This window comes from Strix aluco, chromosome 15 (genome assembly GCF_031877795.1).
Source record: "Strix aluco isolate bStrAlu1 chromosome 15, bStrAlu1.hap1, whole genome shotgun sequence".
Taxonomy (NCBI): domain Eukaryota; kingdom Metazoa; phylum Chordata; class Aves; order Strigiformes; family Strigidae; genus Strix; species Strix aluco.
In genome coordinates this window covers 17,196,248-17,212,814 of record NC_133945.1, presented here as the reverse complement: position 1 = coordinate 17,212,814, position 16,567 = coordinate 17,196,248, and the positions used below count along the sequence as shown (strand labels likewise).

The following is a 16,567-nucleotide window of genomic DNA, read 5'->3' as shown; positions in this document are numbered from 1 at the left end:
TAAGTATTTCACCATGAAAATAAATATTGAAAAATGTATGTGACCTAATATATCAATTAGCCAGGAGGACAGATTTTATGCCATAGACTATAGCTGAGTATAATTCCTCTTATGCCCCTTGTCATGACTGCAGATAAATGTTTTGACATTTTTCTAAATTTAGGCCTCTGATTTCCTCATGGTTTGTACAAGCAGCATCCTTCTGCCTTATTCATGTAATTAGCACTAAACTGATGCAAGTAAATAGTGTCTTGAAGAGCAGAAAAAGACCTCTTTTTCCATGGGAAAATGACTTTAAATTAGCCATGCAGCACATCTTTCACCTCAAGGAACACCTGAGTTCATGTGGAGAGCTCCTGAGTTTGTCACAGAATCATTCAGGTTGGAAAAGCCCCTCGGGATCATCGAGTCCAACCATCAGCCCTACTCTACAAAGTTCTCCCCTACACCACATCCCCCAGCATCTCATCCAAACGACCCTTAAACACATCCAGGGATGGTGACTCCACCCCCTCCCTGAGCAGCCTATTCCACTGTCTGACCACTCTTTCTGTGAAATATTTTTTCCTAATGTCCAGTCTAAACCTCCCCTGTTGCAGTTTAAAGCCGTTCCCTCTTGTTCTGTCACTAATCACCTGTGAGAAGAGACCAGCACCAACCTCTCTACAACGTCCTTTCAGGTAGTTGTAGAGTGATGAGGTCTCCCCTTTCACTGTCCTTTCAGTGAAAACTCTCCAAATAGTTGTCATGAATGATGGGGCAGCAATTGGGAAAGTTAATGACTTTTCAAAGACAGAGAAGGCAATTGCTGTGAAGATACTCCAACAATGCTGGTGAAAGTAACTGGCTTTCTGCTGTATGGAAACATTCATCTGCCAACAATTCACATTCGATATATCACAACAAAGTTGTGGTGACAGCATTAGAAGAAAAGGGGATCCTGTTCTTGTTCTCCCCACAGCAACGTGAAAAAGTTTAGAACAAACTGATGATGATATCTTCTGTACAGGTTACCTACCTGGATGAGAAAAATTAACAATGAAACAATGCAATAAAATGAGGTAGAAAGAAACCCAAACCATGATTTTACCACAAAACTTTCAAAATGTACTTGTTGGAAGAAGGAAAGCTTAGACTTATTTTCAGAAAAAAAAAAAAAAACAACACAAAAAAACCAAACCCACACCATTTTTCAGAATCATAGAAAGCTTTTCACGAGGTAACAAATAAAAAGCATTAAGAGAACAACAGTGAGCTTGTAAATTAGCTCAGTGAAAGGCCGAAACTAAGGAAATCCAGCAGGGATAGACACAGATGTCCAAGGAAAGGAAAAGTCTGGATAACTTTCCTCTCCTAGTACTGGTATTTCATTGTAACTCACATAATTTACCTCTAGAGATAAAATACCACAAAGACATCAGATGGATGAAGAATAGCAGCCAAATGAGCCAGCTGGGTTTCTGGAAAATAAATAAAAATCTTGGTATATAGAGTATCCATCCCCACTATCCTGCTCTCTTATATTCACACTGGGGCTTTATTTACCAATGTTCACAGTTTCATATCAGTATTGAGATACTACATATTTTACTAACAAAACAACATGCTGGGCTATGTGGAATTTCTCACCTTTCTCAAGTTTCAGTCTGTGGCTATAAAGAATTATCTATGAAATCAAATAGTTAATTTACTTTGAACCACATCTGCTCCTGTAAGGCCATCAGAGATGAGCTTCTCTTGATTCACTGGAATTTCACTGGGAACTTTAATGGATATAAAATCAAAGCATTTAGGTTACAGTGAGTTATCTCTTGGAGCAGACAGCTAGTTCTCATCATAAATCTTGAAAACAATCCTGCTGTTAACGGTGGGATTACTGAAATGCTTACTGAAAACAACCTTGTATATGGGGTTTAACTGTCCAGTTTCAGAAGGAGTCCCTGATAGCCAGGTTTCGGTACAGGCAGATGGATCTCTGACACAAAGGAAGATTCTAAAATTTCCAAGGAACTCCAAAAAGAGAAGCAAATGAAAAAGCAGTGGTTTATATTCCTCTTTCAATAAAAAGTGAACCTTGCTAATCTGTATTTTTTAAATTTTCAGTAAATAAAATTTCATGCTAATAGTTTAGGCATACATATTTTACTGCCCCAAAGGATTATATCATTAGTCTTTAAAAAGTGCAATGGCCATATTTTGTCTGATTAACAGCTTTTTACAGCACCAGCCTAACTAATTATTTTTTCAAAATCAGTCACCTAAATCAATTTTGCTCTATCCCAGCTATAGGTTTAAACATGCACACAAATTACCTTGAGCCATCCACAGAATATGCTGGAATCCAATCTACTTGACATCTTTTTGGGTATCTGCTAAATTAAAATATGTAGATCTGGTAGTATTTTTTCAGTTTAATGGTAATGGTTTAGCTAAGCAAAATTTCATGTGTTTACATTATTATTGCTGTGGAATCAAAAAATTATGTTTTTTGAATAGCTTACAGAAATTTTCCAGAATCAATGCTATGCAATAACTCATCCCTGAGACAAATTTTCATTTCAGCTATTTAGTGTCTAACACACTAACCATTTCACTTAACTGTAAGATGACATTAGAGAGTAATTTAGGTATATATTGTATACCCCGACCTATAGGAAAAGTTGTTCAGAGCAAGGATTTAGAGTGGCTGAGGACAAGTATGATTCTCTGTTGAAATTTTCTATCTTATCTAGTACAAGTATTGCACAAGAAGACCCTGCAGTAACAAACTGGTTACAGCTCATGCATCAACGAAATTTGTGAAAGAATTTTCATACGGTTTTTGCCATTAGGAGCTTTAAAACCAACACCATCCAAACTTATGAATCCTGTAAACAGAATCAAAACCCTATTTACCCACAATAATATTTAAATATGCTATGGCCAAGAATCCAGCATTAAATCCAGAATCAGTAGCAATTTATCATTTAATGGCAGCTGAATCAAGCCAAATAGACTGATTACTTATAGTGTCTATTGCATGTGTGCCTAAATGCCATAAACTATATAGAAAGATATGCATAATTAAATATCAATAAAAATGCCTTAAGACATCATCTCCTTATCTGAAAACATTTGGTCTCAATTGAATGCTAAAATACTTCTCACTTGTATTGATGATGAGAAGCCAGAAAACCATTAACTAAGTCATTTCCATACATCTACACTTAACAAGTAAAAATGAAGGCAACAAACAACCTCCCCCTCCACCCCCTTTCACCAAATGGTAAGTATAAAATATTAAGCAAATAAAAGAAATATAAAGCAAATTTAATTTTTACTGTGTGCTTGTAACTGTGTGCTTTTCCTTTATGAGCCAGGACTCTTGGACTAGTCACCTCTGTGTACCCAGACTGCTTCAGCAACACTGGATTGAAGAGAGAAATCCAACAGCAAGAGACTAGCTGGGGAGGACAAAGAGATAGACAGATGGGAAGGCAATTTTTTAGGAAGAAGGCTGAACAGAGTTCAAGGAGCCATTCAGAGCAGCTTTCCACGGCAACAGAGATCTATGGGATATATTCAAGTAGCAGAGGAAGTTGATGATAAAATGAGAGATTCAAGATTCCTGACCTTTTCAAGAACACACATGTATTTTGGTTTCCCAGGTAGTTTGGGTGCTAAACAAGATGAGGTGCAAACCTGACTCACCTGCCTTTGGAAGGTAAAGTCACAAAAACACTGTAACTTATGCAAAGCCTGCATGCTGCTTTGAAATTCTTCTAGAAGGAAGCGTTTCAGAATACTTGGTATGCTCCTCTGCTCTTATGTACAATCAGCTGATCTGAAGAACAGAGGGTACTCAAGGGAAATACCATTTATGCTTATCCTTTATATTATCCTCTTTAGGCATCATCTTTGGCCTGTGGGCAAAGCTACAGCTGCTCTTCTGTTATGCTAATAGAAATCACATGCTTCCTCAGAGTGATCTGCCCACCAGTCTAGCAACGAATATCCTTTTCCATTGTACATTTAATAGCAGCAGGTCAGAAGCAAATTCAGTTACAAAATTTCTGATATGTATGATCTATATCAGTATTTACATATCACCCTAGCTCAAGATGAGAGGGTGGATAACTGTATATCTTATCACAGAATCATAGAATGGTTTCGGTGGGAAGGGACCTTAAAGATCATCTAGTTTCAAGCCCCCTGCCCTGGGCAGGGACCCATCTTAGAATGAATGCTACTGATAAGAACATAGCCCAGAGTACACCAACAATGGATGATATTTCACTGGTATTCATTGCAGAGTCTTTGAATAATCATAGCTGAAATCACAAAACAAACCACATTTGTGTTAAAGGAGTTGCAAAGTCTCCAGTACTCAGAGCTACTGCATCCATATGAGAAGGAAACAGGAAGAATGTGGAATGAGGAAGAATGTGGAATTCAGCTGTAGGAAGATATAACAGTTTTGCAGTATCAATGTGCTAACCAGAGAAGGACATAAGCATTTAACATTGCATTCTGTGACGGATGGTAAGTAAGGTAATATAACAGATCTACAGACAAAAAAAACTCTGTTGCACCTACTTTTTCTGACTCTACCCACACTGTTCCACACCTTTGACTTAAATCTACATTTTCTTTTTGGCATTCTGTTTAAGGATGCATCAACTTATTTAGTCACAAGAATATCACACATCAAGAGATTTGCCAAGCATTACTCCCATGAGCAAATAATATTCTGGGCAGAAAAGTTTTACCAACATATATTCAAATTACTGATGTTTTTATATGGGCAGTAAAACTATTTCTTCTATGAAATAGCTTAGCTCAAGTTACTTTTCCTTATTTAAATAGAGGCAAAATATCTTTAAGCATGCTTCTGATTTACAGTAAATATCAGAGGGAAAACATAACTTCAGGAAAGGAAATGTTCAAAATGCTAAGTTTAGGTCCTTACAAGGCATAGTAATTCTTTCTAGAAATTATTACAGATTTGACAGTCATACTAGATACAGTAAGTACTGCACTGCTATAGCAAACTGAGTATCTCATTTCCAGCTATAAAAAACCATGTTTGTACAATGTGCAGTACAGTGTGAAGAAGACTGAAGCCATCTTCCTTAACATGCAGAGTATATTTATACTTTGAAGAGACACACATAATAACCCTTGTACTGAATACAAATAAGTAACAAAGCATATTATTTGGCTTGATGTTTTTAATGCTTTATTCATTGCATTTGGCAACACTATGCATACAGCTATTTCCTAGATAGGTGCAACACCACACAAATCAATGACTTCTATAGATTCCTATGAAAATATAAAAAGAAACTTCAGAGTTTTTCTAACCTAGGTAGGAAACACACAAGATTTTAACTATTCTCAGTATAAACTACAACAGTTAATAGCTTTCAAGTATCCATAATGCAACTTAATTGTAAGTAGCCTCACATCTAAATTCAACAGGAGTTCAACAGATTCCAAAGGCGAGTATGCTCGGGCAGAAAGGAGCATCTGCCCAGATGGGAGTTCAGCCATGCCCATTTTATTTACGCTAATACATGTGTCCTCAGAAAAGTGTTTAAGTACTCAGCTAACTGAAATAGATTGTCTACCAATATGAAGTGGGGGTACTTGCTCATTTTCATTAATGGAACTGTGCACCAAAAGGATTTAGATGCCAATCCTTTGGGTTCCTTTTTTTCTTTAAAAAAAAAAAAAAGCCTTTTGTGTAGGAAGGCTAACAAACAAAACACCTGTTCTTACAAGTTGTTAAGTGCCTTCAGTTCCACACATAAAAGATGTGTACTCATTACATTTCAGGGACCTTATGTAACATAGCTTGTTAAGAAAGTTGCAATTGCAGGTTAGATTTCAGTGTAATAGGCACAAGGGATCGTGCTTTGCCTTAAACTAGTGTATCTTGAATTGTCTCCATTTGTGTTCCCTAGTGCTATACCCTAGAACAGCAATTTTAAATTTAGAGACTACAAGATTGCTCTTCTTTTGCAGGTCCTTTAGAAATAACCCATGGACCTTCTGATGTCCACAATCCAGTATGAAAAAATACTGAGACTTGAAAGCAGCATCCTAGCCATTTCAATCTGACACTTGCTATTCACAGAAGGGATAATATTTCACTATGATTAAACTTCTTATTAAAATAAGTATTTTAGGATTGATCCTCAAACTTGCCATGGTTTACCATGACACGATGTACTACCAAAAAGGAAAAAGAAAAAGCTGTGACCTGATTCTTTGCAATATAAATAGACTCCACCAAAACTCCTGGAAGATGGGTGAAATGTGGAAGAACAGAGGAAGACTTCACTGCACAGCTCTCACTAGGCAGTTCTGGCACTCCCTTCCACGAATCATAATTCTCTATATAAAAGCAATGTGACCTCGAGTTTGCCAGATGATATTTCATGGCCAAGAAGATGAATAATGAAGCTGAACTGAATCTCCCCCTTTTGTGCAAGGAAGATGGATCAGTGGAGTAAGCAAGGATTGTCCTACGTTCAGGAGCAGATACAGCTTATTTTAGGGAGAAAGGTGTTGATTTTTCAAATCCCTACTAAATTAGGCAGTCTTCCTGCACAGTGTGCATTAAAAATTGGGAAAGAAAAGAACAACGAGATGCAAAAACTATGCCATATCGCTTGACATGCTCCATTCCACAGAAAGTAGAATTTCTCCCACACATGAAGATCTTCAGGAGATGGATACCTGGCTGGCTGGAAGTTCACATGAGTTTTGTGATTCTTCTCATTGGACAGATGTTTGTTGCTACAATTGCAACAGTCTGTCAGTTCATTAGAAATCTCAGAGAAATAAGCAGAAACAAGCACATGTAGAGAAAAGCTCTGTTCTGATCCTCCCTGATTTCTATGGGAGTAAATGCAGTTGCTGAAGATCAGGACAGGAGCAGGTACTAAGAACAAGAGTGTCACCACAAAACATGGAGAGAACAAATGACCATGTTTACATCACCAAACACATGCTGCAGGGACTGGGTCAACATCCCACAGTGTGCATCTTTTTTTCTCTACTCAGCTTTCCTTGCACAGGGCAGCCTGTCACAGACCTCAAAATCACTTGCAAGGAATTCAGAATCACTGAGCTACCACAAAGGACCTTGGATAACAGGAGTGGAGGAGGGGAGCAAAATTCCATCCATTGAAAAGTGAGTAGTGCCTCAGCATAAGCCTGGACAAGAAGGGGAGCTGTTAGAAAGCCCCACAAGAGACAAGGAGTTGGGTATGCAAGTACCTACTGACCCATGGGCTGAGCTTCCTGCTCCTAACAGACACCTTGCTAGGTATCCCACAAGTAAAAATTTCATCTACAACACTGCCTCTGAAAGCCATTTCTGGTGACAGATCAGCTATTTCCATCACAACTTATAGCAGTTCTGCTGTCGAGAGCTGACACAGAGCCAGAGACAAACATCCAGCATGTTGGAAACACCATTAGAAATAGATGAATAGTGCATAACAAATTATTAACTCCCTCATGGGGATCAGCAGATTTTTTTTTCACTATTTGTGGATTATGTATTATTAATAAATATTTGGACAACCACTGGTTCTTGATAAAAATATTAAGTATAAAAGTTTTACCCAATTTTAAACAAAACACTTTCATTTGAAAACATAAACTTGAAATCCTCTGTCACTTGAATTCGTACTCTCAGAAAATATAAAAAAAAGCATAGAGCAGAAGTAATACAATGTGACAGGCGACTGGACACAAATCACAAACAGTTAAGGAATACCATTCACAAAAGCCCATTTTCTTAAAGTTAATCATCCTTATTATTAAACAAATACTAAGAACAACATGACTTTAAAGAAAATCAGTGAGGGCCAGTAAAAGTTTAACTCACTAAATTACAGCAGTAATTATCCATTACTCTTAGCAATGCAGTTTAACCAGCAATAATCTATCTTCAGACTCTTATTTGCACAATGACCATATCATGAAAAGGCATTTTCACAAAAGCTGCAATTCAACAGCTATCAATTTTCAGAGATATAACAGGTTTCCTTTGTAATAAGGAGTACAGCCTTAGAATAAGGCAGTATAATGCATTTCCTTGTAAATCTGCTCCCCGGAAGACTTACTTATCCCCAGTGATACGTAGTACAAGTCATGTTACAACGTCACACCTCATGAAATGTCTTTAAACCATCCACACAGTAATAGTTTCTAGTCTCCTCTTTCAAGTGACCATAAGTCTGGTCCAAATGTGGTTTTACTACTACATATGGATGATCATGTGTTGCTATACATACTCATAATACAGGATATAACTTTACAATACAACATCACTCATTTTATCTCAGTGTATCAAATGATAACACATTATCTGACTGCAGAATAAAAATTAAAGCTGAAAAAACTGTAACTTCCACGGTAGTCTGATAAAAAATTCAAACCTGTAAAATATACTACGTATAGAATTATGTACACTGAAAGGCTTCTGCACACTGAGTGTTTCATGCCTCTCCAGAAGGTTAAGCAGCACATTTTCCTTTGATTTTTTTTGCCCAACCAATCTCATAAAGGAGTTATATTTATTATTATACAGTCACTTCATAGAAACAAGACACACTAACTATTTCTTGCTTACTATGAAAATATCAAGCAGCTTGTGATGATCAGTTAAAATACTCCATTTGGTTTTTCTATAAAAAAATTGTTTTTCTTACAACCTCACCTAAACCCACAAGAAAGAACAGATTTTATGAAGTATTCATGAGCAAAATTCAACACAAAGCACAGAATTAAGTAGAAATAAAAGTAACATCATTAAAGTAATATACAGATGCTTGGTGCTATGGCAGAAATAAGCATATATAGAAAAGTATTGTCTGCTCATAAGAAAGGACTCAAATTATTACTTGAAAATGAGACTACTACATCGAAACAAAAGCTCAACTCAGCAGTGATATTTGTACCTACATTGGTGCATTAGAAATGGATGCATAAGGGATATTCTCATCAACTCATTCATATAAATTGGTATACAATGTGCAGAAGAATTTGAGAAGACAGTGCTAGAACTGATTGTAGTTTCTTCATCAAACAAGCAGAAGAGATACAAATGAGATACAAAATGGGGTGTGATTGCTAACACCACTATCTGGGAAGACTTTGTCATCTCTTCAGCTTCTTTCAGAGAATCAGTTAAATGCACACAGGTGCATTATGAAGCCCAGCTAGGTGCACATTCCGACTCATAAATATGAGGTAATTTCCCAGACTAATTAAACATTTTCACAGTTTCTTAAGATGTTTAACACAGACCTCTTCCTACCCCCACCAAGAAGCAGCTGAAGAATGTGTTTATATGAAAACAGAAGCATCTTTATTTACTGCAAAGCTTAGGACAAATTACTGCCCAATTCAGAAAGATGGTGCCCATGCACTTAAACTCTTCAGGATGTCAGACAGACTCAGGGTATTTGATGACTGAGAGGAGCAACAGTTTAGTTAGTGAATGTGATTCAGTTGGCTATATACTCTTAAACCAGTTTCATTTATTCCCTTCACCACACAAATCAGAGAAGTCAACCTCTTATGCTCATCCCCTGGTTTTCGGAGCCCTGTCTTTACACAGAGACTAGTATGTGGTCCCATACTCACCAAGAGCTTAATGTACGTTTTTTTGAAAGGGTATGTTGACCAACTTCTATGTACTTGAGTACTATAAAAAACTGGGAAGGGGAGGGTAGGGATTGCGACAGATAGATGTCAAATCTAAATCATTACAGGTAAGCCATGATCTTTAAATAACTGCTGTGGGAAGGCATAGCAGTCACACCATTACCAATTTATAACTAACTGTAGGACATCTTGGCTGAATGGAACTTTCTACAAATTATGTTAGTCTTTGTATTATTATTTGGACTACCATTACTTTCTTGGCAAGGTATGGGATTCAACCACTAGACCTTCAAAACAAGTCTTCTGGCTTCTAATCAAAGTTTGGGAGAGCACACTGCCCCAAGACCTTCTCAGTAACATGTTTTGCCATTGCACAAGTTCTGTACTCCACGATATATCTTGTAAATCATGAGAACAGAGAGCTTGGCAGACTTTGCTCAGATTTCTCAGGCCAATGAATGATAATCAATATTAAAGCCTGTCGTGTTTAAAATTATTTATCCGATGTGTCCCATCCCTCCCTTTTTACTGACTTCTAATATGTAACATCCCATTGGCAGTAGTCACCCTTGTAGTGCAGCTGAAAGATTCATCTGAATACTCCTTGTTTGCTTTGGTGAAAAATCAGTCAGGTTGTCTTAAACAGGCTCTTGTGTCTCATTCATCTTAAAAATGGGCAACCCTGCTCTGAAGATGATGAGGGGTGTGCAGTGATTTTCAGTGCTGCTAGAGCAGTAACCTCGAAGGAGAGGGATGATACTGCGCACTGCAGGGACTGGAGCAAGGGATGCAGACTAGAGTGAAAGAACTTCTTTCTGCAATTATTATCTGATCATAGACTTAGTCTCCTATTATTGAAATTTATTAAACTAATTACACCTCTAAAGTTTAGGTTAGATTCAGAGATTGTACTGACATTAAAAAAATTTGCTAGTGATTATACCATTACAAATGTCAGATTCTAAATTACTAACTGCAAAGCAAAGCAAAAATTATATCACATTTCAGTTCAAAAAAATCAGATCAGGCAGACTATCTCAAAATCATGTCTGACTATTTAAACTCATATTCAGGATTTATATCTTCTATCTCTGAGCTGTAGCACAAAGGGACTATTTGGAAATATTAAACATATGCTAACACTTTAAATTTAAACAAGCTTTGCATTTATTTAATGCAGTATTTGCAGGTAATGTATTACACATCAGCTGTTCAGCTTCATTCTGCTTTGCACTCTTATTAAGACCTTGAAATCAACAAATAATGATTTCATTTTTGGTTTTCCTGCCCAGCATATAGAAATGACATCCTCTTTTCATATTCTGAACAGACAGTCCAAGTAATGCTGTTACACTAGAAGACAGCACAGGTCTCTGACCATCCCTTGGTATTTCTAATTTGGCTATACAGACCAGCCTAAGAAGTGCCTTTTTTGTTTGGGGTTTTTTGTTTGGTTTTTTTTTTTTTTTTTTTAATATCTCTGCAGAGAGATATGAAAACCAACATTTAAGAACAAATACTAATGATGCAACCAATTAATCAATGTAACCAACTGAACATGCTGCGTGAACTACATGAAAAGAATAAGCCAAAAGAGAAACAAATGTAATTTCCATCAAAATATCACAAAATCCATACACCTTCCAAACAAGTACTGGTGATGGCTGTGACGTAAAGTCATGACATTAGGCATGATTAACATACCTCCCTCTTGCATAACTGAATGCTCACCAGTATCCAATTAATTTGAGGGTTATGAGTGACACCAGCTAACTGGAGTTATAGGGCTGAAAGTAAAGACTACAGCTACAAGAACCTCTGGAATAATCTGTTCCTCAACCAAGTTCTACCTTCTGAATGGTCACAAAGCTGTCCAATTCCCTGCAGGATACTCTCAGTCTTTTCCAAGTCATGTCATCATATATAACTAGGTACTACTACTACTATTCCATCCAGCATTTGGAGGCCATGTAATAAAAGTCTGTTTCAGAACAAATTTGTGGACTCTATTTGTTACATAATATAATTACTGCATATAAAAAATATGAACAATAACACATAATATACAATGCACAGACAGAATCCCTACATATACCCCAAAATACTTGTATGTTTATACACACACTTATATACACAGAGCAACAACATATTCCTCCTGTCATACTGACTCCATCATACTAAGTGGTGTCTTAGTAGTTGATAAGTAATTTGAAGAAACTATGAAACCACTGCATAACCAAAGAAGTTTACTACTTTAGTCATTAAAAGTTTAAGTATCAGACTTTATTGTAATCAAGCAAGCTTTATAATGCCAAAACTACTGGGGTTATTTTCCAGTAGAGGGCAAAACCTGTGATTTCTAGTTCACTTACTACCAGAAGAACATTACCTATAATTTACCATCAGTCAAATTAAGCACTAGAATAGCAATACTAATCTAAATGGATATTTTGAAGACTTGTGGTGAAGGTAAGCAGTGATAAAGCATTTTGTTGCTTGCTTGTTTGTTTTTTTCAGAATCCAGATCATGTTCTGAGCTCTGCATGTATTCCCTCTCCAATGCAGGCCACAAATCCTCTCCATATCCCAATTCCCCTTCCACGATCCTGCTGCCTTCCAAGTTTCTTTCCAGATTACATTTCAGACTTGCCAAAGCCATTTAAAGTTAATGAAGGTGGACTGGCTGAAATTTTCTTCAGGCTACGATTCTTCCACAGTGCTTTCATCCCTGTCTCTCATGTCAGTAATACTCTATCTACTGAGAGAAATTTACCTTAACTTTACTACACTTGCACATAGGCAGATTGATGAAATACTACAGAGGGGAGTAGCAAGTTTCATAACATATCATGCAGATCAAGCATACGAATACACACCTAAGATTGCAGGGATGTTCTTTCCTTTAACACTGGTAAGAAATTAAAGACTTCATCAATTTCCAGAATAATATTTCTAGCAGTTTTTCAGAAGCAAAATCCTAAAACAGTCAAGGCCTGATCCAAGATCTCAAACAGTTCTACAGCTGGTCAACATCCCTGGCCATAAAACCTGCACTTCTAGTAGTAAATGGAAAGCGAATACCCGTCTTACTATCTGTTACAAATTATGCAAGCCTTTTCCATGATATTTTAACCTAAATGAATTTTTAATTTCTAGATCTATGAGGGATCCCGGTAGAGTCGTTATGTTAGGAGTATATTTCTCCAAAATACAGAGGCCTTTTTCTTACGATCAATATACCACATTCATCACCAATAACAATCTCAGAGGTGTTCAACTGTTCAAATTTGTCTCAGGAAAATATGATCCAAAAGACCAGATAGGGTCATCAGAAGGTTGCAGGGGTGACAGTGGGGACTACTGGAGTTTAATGGCAGAATTATCCCAGAACTGGCATATGTTCATAACAGCTTCCAAACATAACCCAAACACATACTAAAGTTTCTTGACCAGGAAATGCCATATTATGGTTCATTTATTGAATTAAACTTCAGACAACCCTTTTTTTTCCAGATTATTCAAATGCACATGAAAGCTTGCAAAATGGTATATATAAACAATAAGTGGAAAAAAAACCACATTTTTTCTTCATCTGTGCAGATCTGGCATGCCCTGTTTTCCATACATGACAAACCTCAGATTAGAAAAATCTGACATTCCAAACTTAAATTTAAAGCCTTGCAATACCTGAGTGCTTAGCTGGTTGACATTGAGGAATAAGAAAGCATTCACTTTTGCTAAAGAAAAGCAAGTATCTGTCTCTCTGTAACAAAAAGGGTGCAAACCTCTTCCATAAGACTTTAAAAATGTGAATCTTAATTTCCAGATCTGTGAGGGACCCTTTAAAATCTGCTGGCATGATGTTTTCTTGGGTGAGGAACCTTGCTGTTTTGTGGAAGGCATTTTCTTCTGCCATTAAAAGGCTATGATAGAAATCACTTTTGGGCTTTTTGCAAATAATGAAGAGAAAATTAAATTCCTCCTCTTTTAAATGAGTTGTTTTAATTAGAAGTGAAAGAGAGACATAGCTCCCAAATGACCCATAGTGCATGGATCCTCGTTTGAGACAAACAAAAATATCATCTGCAGCAAGAAAAGCCTGTTTGTGGGTGTTGAACCCCACGTGTGCTGAGCCATAACGATGATTTCTGGAGTGCTCACAGCTAATTTCCAGGCTTACCATAAACATAGCATTATAGTGTTTGAATGATTCCTAAACATAGAGGAGTTTATCCCAACACGTCTGTCTGTAATTATCATGTTGAAGGAAAGCAAAGCAGACAGAGTAATCACATATTAGAAAAGTGATTCCTGGGAAAATGCCATATAAACCTTTCCTATTTCTGTCCTCTCTTCCAAAGCCATTTCAAATTTTTTGTTACTTAAAACATATTTAAAAATTTCCACTTATTACAATAAATCCTTGTCTTAAGTTTAAAACCACTTGAGTTTTGGGGGGGAAGCTCATTGTATAGGGAAAGGTCTCACTAAGCACATCCACCTTAACGATCAGTTTGAATCAGAACCCACATCGCACAATAATTTCTGCCATCACTTTTGCTTGACCAAAAACTGGCACACGCTAAGTTATCTGTTTCTTGTAGGTTAAGATAAAATGTCTGACTGGAATTGCTAATTTTTTAGCAAACAGGAAACCTTCATTTTTAGATTGGAAAAGCAGTGCTGATTAGATGGCAGTGATTATAAAGTGGCTCAGCCAGAGATGCAGTGTTTGTTGCAGATACATGGAAAAGTCTCTCACCAGAATTTATTATACTAGGCTGTCTGGATCAGCCTGCTCCCAGCCTTGCCAGGCTGTCTAATGGATCCAGAAAAAGACAAAGCAAGTTCACAAGTAAAGATGAGAACGTCCTGTATCACTCCCATCCTACTCCTCACTAACCAGGTATTTAAATTCAGAGGGCATATGTCTAAGCTGCACAAGGCAGTGCTTCGGCTGAAGGGCAGGTACTAGGGGGGTATGAAGCACACCAGGACTCCAGCAGCTGCCGCTCAGCCTCCTCCCCTTGCGAGCACAACTTACCAATGTGGCACATTATCTCTCACGTTCAGAGACAACCCAATCGTGCTCACTACCACAGTGCTCTGGGCAGCATCAGCCTTAGTATACCTCCAGTGAAGATAATTCAGAGAACTGCAGCACAGTTTTTTATTTAAAATTTTTGGGGTTTATTTTTTATTTAAAAATAAACATGTTGGCAGATCTAAATCATATACCGAAAAACTTGACTCAATTTTTACAGGAACTAAATAGCAGGTAGCTAGGTTTCAACTCCACGTTCTACTTAAAGAAAAAGTTCTCAGCAACTTCAGCATCTGTCATCTTTGCCTCTAGTGTACCAAGGAAAATATATACTCTTTCCATAAACGTGCACTTTTAAAATTTATTTATTACTATTTATTTTATATGACATTATTTAGTACTTTAGTATAGTACTAAATAAAAAGTAACAATAACGTATTATTTATTATAGAATTACTACTATTAACAGAAGCAGTTAGTGTGATTTAATACCTCTGCTATGCACTGAGTTTTAACTATAGCGTTACTGTATCATCACACCTTTGATTTGGCTGCCCAATTCAATATAACAACAGTTCAAGCTGACAAGTCAAGCCAAAAGAAACACACACACTCAATGCTTAAGCTGTCACCAGGTCTGCAGGCAGAATAGAAGGGATCTCTTGCTAAGAAACACTTGCAGTTCTGTTCTCTTGCTGGCATCCTACTCTTTGGTCATTGCCCTCTTTAGTTCCCTGCTGCTTTCCACTATAGTGGAAAAGATATAAGTAGGGGAAAAAAAAGTAAGGTTTCAGGGTTTGCTGGTTGGTTTTGTGTTTGCATTTTTTCCCCCGATTTTCTATGCTTTCATATACGGTTATCCAAGTAAAGAGGCAAATATAGCCACTTAGCAAAGCACACTCAACAAAGAAAACATGATTTTAAGAATGTACCTGTCTCTTCAAAACTGTGACCAAACTGCTCTCTCCATTTAACATTCAAGATTCTTTACATCAGCTTGGAAAATGAAGAGGAAACAGGCACACAAAATTAATTAGGTTGCATCAAACTTTCATTATGAGAACATATATAGATGCACCTTTATTCAAACCAGTTGGAAAGTTACTGATTTGCCACATTTTCACATGTGGGAAAAAGCTATTCCATAATACTCTCAATTTCTCTCTCAGGGTCCTCAATCATGGACTTTTCTAATAGTCCACCAGCAAAAATCGCCTTCTTCAAAGCACACATTCCATATATTTACATACATAAACCTTCCCTATATACATTGCATTTTTTGTGAAAAAAAATTCTAATAACAGAATAGATTCTAAAAACAGGTATTAAGCGTCCTTTTATAACTCTAAAACCTTTTTACGACTGCATAAATTAATTTGGCAAGGTCTGTAAAGCAGCCTAAAAATCGATCTCTTAGAATTTCAGAAGACACCTACATATTTATTTGTGCTTTTGCAAAACGCTACATCAGTGCTGAACAGTGCAAGAATTTAACATGATATTAGTTTAACATAGCATTGCTCCAATCAATAAATAGAATTAGAATAATTTACTCTCCCATGACTAAATGCTGAATTTAGCAGTTTTTCCAAATACACAGCCAGATGAGACCAGAGATTTAATTTCATTAGGAGTGCTTTTTGCTGTGCTCTTCTAAAACTAAATCTAACTTTTCCATGAATAAATGCAGCCATTAAAACTGCTTTGTAATTTTAGAGAGCAGTGTTAGAGCCAAACTGTCCATCAGAATCAGGTTAACAGCAAAGAGATCATATTCACTTTTTGTTTCACAAAATAACATTCAAAATAATAAACATTTAAATAAATAACTCAAAGCATTATTTACTTAGTGTTAAG

General features: G+C 36.8%; 1 protein-coding gene across 3 annotated transcripts in view; it reads right to left on the bottom strand.

The window, feature by feature from the left end:
* The window catches only part of GRIN2A (glutamate ionotropic receptor NMDA type subunit 2A), a 192,447-nt gene that overhangs the window by 96,397 nt on the left and 79,483 nt on the right, over nucleotides 1-16,567 (bottom strand). The gene's annotated exons all lie outside the window — the stretch shown is intronic.